A 6,000-nucleotide genomic window follows, 5' to 3' on the forward strand; every position below is an offset into this window, starting at 1 on the left:
CTCAGCCTCCGAGCAGCTGGGACTACAGGCGCCCACCACCTCGCCCGGCTAATTTTTTGTATTTTTTAGTAGAGACGGGGTTTCACCGTGTTAGCCAGGATGGTCTCGATCTCCTGACCTCGTGATCCACCCGTCTCGGCCTCCCAAAGTGCTGGGATTACAGGCTTGAGCCACCGCGCCTGGCCTATTTTCTCTTTTTTGGTTGGGAACAGCTCAACACTAGGAATATATCTTGCTCTATAGAGGATTTTTGTTTGTTTCAAGCTTCAGCCTTTAACCTGTACCTCTGTAGTGCACCATCTGGTGTGTGACTTTCACAGGACTCGGCAGCACCTGGTTCACATGTGGCACCACGTCACATCCACGCACGCTCAAAGGCCAGAAGAATCTGACCGACCTACACCACTGGAAACACACCCACCTCAGCCTCAAGAACCAGACTGTGCAGGGGGCATTGTGCCCCAATCTTTAGTCCTTGCTGAATCAGTTCTCTAATATTTTACCTCATTTGTGTTCCACCTCTAGATTACTTCAGTTTTTTTTTCCTTTAAAATTAGTTACTGCCACTCAAATGCATTTACAAAGAAAATTTGGCCAGACTCAGTGGTGCATGCCTATGATCCCAGCACTTTGGGAGGCCGAGGCGGGAGGATAGCTTAAGCCCAGGAATTCAAGACCAACCTGGACAACATAGCAAGACCCCATCTCTTTAAAAAAAAAAAAGAACTTGATGTGATTCCCATAGATGGAATAATCCAGCATAAGTTGCCATAGATAGAAGCTATCGGTTAAAAAAAAAAATGAAGTACATGTTTTTCATTTTAGAGAAATAACTATTACTTTAGACCTTTCCGAATCTGAGAAAGGGAGGCTAGCATGTGTTCAAGGTTAGCACACAACAGTTAGAATTTCCTCAAATCAGAAGAATTGGAAGATACCCCCACTTTTGGAATGGCCCTCCTGTGTCGGTTTCCCTGTGGCCTTGTGAACTGTATACATCTCCCATGTTGGGAAACGCCACTGGAAAGTCAGTAGAAAGGAGGCGGTAAAATGTTTGCTGAGCCTCTGCTGTATATCAGGGGCTAACTCACTATGCACATTCTAGGAACTGGGCCTTGCTCATGAGGAGCCTTAGTGGAGATTCCAGGTGAATATTTATTAAAAAGTCAACAAGAGAACTGAAAATGGAAATAAACTGCTTGATAAGACCACGGTGCCTCTGGGTCATTTCTGCTCAGCATCCGTTCGTGTTGCGTAGATGCGTCTTCATCGCAGGTTGAGCCTGCTCTTTAAGCTTGTTATCTTTTTTTTTTTTTTTTTTTTTTTTTTTTTTTTTGAGACGGAGTCTCGCTCTGTCGCCCAGGCTGGAGTGCAGTGGCCGGATCTCAGCTCACTGCAAGCTCCGCCTCCCGGGTTTACGCCATTCTCTCGCCTCAGCCTCCCGAGTAGCTGGGACTACAGGCGCCCGCCATCTCGCCCGGCTAATTTTTTGTATTTTTTTAGTAGAGACGGGATTTCACCGTGTTAGCCAGGATGGTCTCGATCTCCTGACCTCGTGATCCGCCCGTCTCGGCCTCCCAAAGTGCTGGGATTACAGGCTTGAGCCACCGCGCCCGGCCTAAGCTTGTTATCTTAAGGCAAAAATGTTGTTAGCATTGAACATCAATAGTGGAAAAAAAATCACTAGTGGAACTGCTTTATTTCCTTAATGTTCTTTTTTTCCTTTTTTTTTTATTTGAGACAAGAGTCGAGGCCGGGCGCGGTGGCTCAAGCCTGTAATCCCAGCACTTTGGGAGGCCGAGACGGGCGGATCACGAGGTCAGGAGATCGAGATCATCCCGGCTAACACGGTGAAACCCCGTCTCTACTAAAAAATACAAAAATCTAGCCGGGCGAGGTGGCGGGCGCCTGTAGTCCCAGCTACTCGGGAGGCTGAGGCAGGAGAATGGCGTAAACCCGGGAGGCGGAGCTTGCAGTGAGCTGAGATCCGGCCACAGCACTCCAGCCTGGGCGACAGAGCGAGACTCTGTCTCGAAAAAAAAAAAAAAAAAAAAAAGAGTCTCACTCTGTCGCCCAGGCTGGAGTGCAGTGGTGTGATCTTGGCTTACTGCAACCTCCGCCTCCTAGATCACAGGCTTGAGCTACTGCACGTGGCCCCCCCGCCCCTTTTTCTTCTTCTAAAACTCCAAGACCCGGCCAGGCATGGTAGCTCACAACTGTATTCCCGGTACTTTAGGAGACCGACACGGGTGGATCACTTGAAGTCGGGAGTTCGAGACCAGCCTGGCCAACATGGCAAAACCCTGTCTGTACCAAAAATACAAAAATTAGCTGGGTGTGGTGACACACGCTTGTAATCCCAGCTACTGGGGAAGCTGAGGCAGAAAAAATGCTTTAACTAGGGAGGCAGAGGCTGCAGTGAGTCGAGGTTACGCTACTGCGCTCCAGCCTGGGCAACAGAGCAAGACTGTCTCAAAAAAATGAAATATCAGGTCGGGTGCGGTGGTTGATGCCTGTAATCCAAGGACTTTGGGAGGCCAAGGTGGGCAGATCACAAGGTCAGGAGCTCGAGAACATCTTGGCCAACATAGTGAAACCCCATCTCTACTAAAAATACAAAAATTAGCTGGGCATGGTGGCGGGCGCCTGTAGTCACAGCTACTCTGGAGGCTGAGGCAGGAGAATTGCTTGAACCCTGGAGGCAGAGGTTGCAGTGACTCAAGATCGTGCCACTGCACCCCAGCCTGGGCAACAAGAGCAAAACTTCTGGCCTCTCTCTCTCTCTCTCTCTCTCTCAATCCAAGACCTGTCATTAAATTGGTCTGAATGTGAGTGAGGCTTTTCCACCTTCCACCTCTTGGTGAAACTACAGGATTTTTTTGTTGTTGTTTTGTTTCATTTTACAGGCAGGATCTCACTCTCTTGTCCAGGCTGGAGTGCAGTGGCCCCACAGTAGCTCACTGCAGCCTTCCAAATCTTGGTTTGAAGTGATCCTCCCACTTCAGCCTCCTGATTAGCTGGGACTACAGGAGTGCACCACTATGCCCAGCTAATTTTTAAAAGTCTTGCAGCCAGGTGCGCTGGCTCATGCCTGTAGTCCCAGCACTTTGGGAGGCCGAAGCAGATGGATGGCCTGAGGTCAGGAGTTCAAGACCAGCCTGGCCAGCATGGTGAAACCCCATCTCTACTAAAAGTATAAAAATTAGCCAGGCATGGTAGCAGGTGCCTGTAATCCCAGCTACTCAGGAAGCTGAGGCAGGAGAATTGCTTGAACCCAGGAGGCGGAGGTTGCAGTGAGCTGAGATCACGCCATTGCACTCCAGCCTGAGCAACAGAGCGAGATTCTGTCTCAAAAAAATAAAAAGTCTTGTAAGCTGGGCGCTGTGGCTCATTCCTGTAATCCCAGCACTTTGGGAGGATGAGGTGGGTAATTACCTAATGTCAGGAGTTTGAGACCAGCCTGGCCAACATGGTGAAACCCCATCTCTACTAAAAATATAAAAAATTAGTCAGGCGTGGTGGCGGGTACCTGTAATCCCAGCTACTCAGAAGGCTGAGGCAGGAGAATTTCTTGAACCCGGAAAGTGGAGGTTGCAGTGAGCCAAGGTCATGCCATTGCACTCCAGCCTGGGCAACAAGACAAGAGTGGGACTCTGTCTCAAAAAAAAAAAAAAAAAAAAAAAAGCGGTGGCTCACGCCTGTAATTCCAACACTTTGGGAGGCCAAGGCGGGCGGATCACGAGGTCAGGAGATCGAGACCATCCTGGCTAACAGAGTGAAACCCTGTCTCTACTAAAAATACGAAAAATTAGCTGGGCGTAGTGGCGGGCGCCTGTAGTCCCAGCTACTCGGGAGGCTGAGGCAGGAGAATGGCGTGAACTCGGGAGGCGAAGCTTGCAGTGAGCCAAGATCGCACCACTGCACCCAGCCTTGGTGGCAGAGCGAGACTCCGTCTCAAGAAAAAAAAAAGAGTCTTGTAGTAGAGGCTGGTCTTGAACTCTTGGCTTCAAGCGATCCTCCCGATTCAGCCTCCTGAGTAGCTATGACTACAGATGCATGCCCGCACACCCAGCTTTCATGAATTACTTTATTCCTACACTTAGGGTTAAACTAGGCCCTCATTCCCCAAGATGAGGAATAACTACTTGGTTGCACAAATGGGCTGCCCTTATGTTTTCCAGAAATAACAGAAATAAATTGCAAGCTTACTCATTTAAATGAGGAGATTTATCAGTTTTTTATTTCTCAGTTATTTCCCCCATTTGCAGATAGGAAACCTGATGGGGAGATTAGTAACTTTCAGGGTCACAAAGCAAAGATGGGTTCCTAATAAACATGCAGGTTTGTGACACACCAATGACTGTGCACATTCCACAGGCACCTTTTTTTTTTTAGATAGAGTCTTGCTCTGTTGCCCAGGCTGGAGTGCAGTGGCACAATCTCGGCTCACTGCAACCTCCGCCTCCCGGGTTCACACCATTCTCCTGCCTCAGCCTCCCGAGCAGCTCAAGGTGCCTGCCACCACGCCCACTTCATTTTTTGTATTTTTAGTAGAGACGGGGTTTCCCGTGTTAGCCGGGATGGTCTTGATCTCCTGACCTCGCGATCTGCCCGCCTTGGCCTCCCAAAGTGCTGGGATTACAGGTGTGAGCTACCGTGCCCAGCCTCCACAGGCACCTTTTTTAATTTTTATTTTTCCGACCTGGAGTCTGTCACTCAAGTTGCAGTTCAGTGGTGCTATTTCAGCTCACTACAACCTCCCCTCCCAGGCTCAAGTGATTCTCCCATCTCAGCCTCTTGAGTAACTGGGATTACAGGTGTGCACCACCACACCTGGATAATTTTTGTATTTTTATTTTGTTTTTTGTTTTTTGTTTTTGTTTTTTTTGAGATGGGGTTTTGCTCTGTGGCTCAGGCTGGACTGCGGTGGCACCATCTCTGCTCACTGCAACCTCCGCCTCCCAGGTTCAAGTGATTCTCTCACCTCAGCATCTGGAATAGCTGGGACTTAGGCATGCCCCACCATGTCCAGCTAATTTTTGTATTTTTTGGTAGAGACGAGGTTTCATCATGTTGACCAGGCTGGTCTCAAACTCCTGACTTCAAGTGATCTGCCCTCCTTGGCCTCCCAAAGTGCTGGGATTACAGGCGTGAGCCACCACACCTGGCCTAATTTTTGTGTTTTTGGTACAGACAGCATTTTGCCATGTTGCCCAGGGTGGTCTCAAACTCCTGGCCTCAAGTGATCCACCCACCTTGGCCTCCCAAAGTGCTGGGATTACAGGTGTGAACCACCACACCCACAGAGCACCTTTACAAACATTTGGAGAACGTGGCAATACCTGCTTCTATCACTAAGCAAAAAATCTTAGCAATGAGAGCCTAATTTCAACTTAGTGTTAGTCATATTGTGGACCGGTGTGATTGCATTAGATTTTCTCATGAAATTCGTATATTTGCTAAAGAGAAAACAAAACAGTGTAACAGGCAAAGTGCTCATTCAAGTATATGTAATTATCCTTTCCATTTAGATTTTGGACATGTAAATAGTTTTCCTTTTTTTTTTTTTTTTTTTTTTGATTTTCCCTAGATGGAGTCTTGCCCTGTCACCCAGGCTAGAGTGCAGTGGTGTGATCTCGGCTCACCACAACCTTTGCCTCTGGGGTTCAAGCGATTCTCCTGCCTCAGCCTCCTGAGTACCTGAGATTATAGGGATGTGCCAGCTACTTTTTGTATTTTTAGTAGAGATGGGTTTTCGCTATGTTGGCCAGGCTAGTCTCGAACTCCTGACCTCAGTGACACGCCTGCTTCAGTCTCCCAAAGTGCTGGGGTTACAGGCATAGGCCACTGCACCAGCATTTTCTTTTTTTCTTTTTTCTTTTTTTTTTTTTTTTTGAGATGGAGTCTTGCTCTGTCACCCAGGCTGGAGTGCAGTGGAGCAATCTCAGCTCACTGCAAGCTCTGCCTCCTGGGTTCACGCCATTCTCCTGCCTCAGCCTC

Source organism: Trachypithecus francoisi, unplaced genomic scaffold, assembly GCF_009764315.1.
Source record: "Trachypithecus francoisi isolate TF-2019V2 unplaced genomic scaffold, Tfra_2.0 Lachesis_group5, whole genome shotgun sequence".
Taxonomy (NCBI): Eukaryota; Metazoa; Chordata; class Mammalia; order Primates; family Cercopithecidae; genus Trachypithecus; species Trachypithecus francoisi.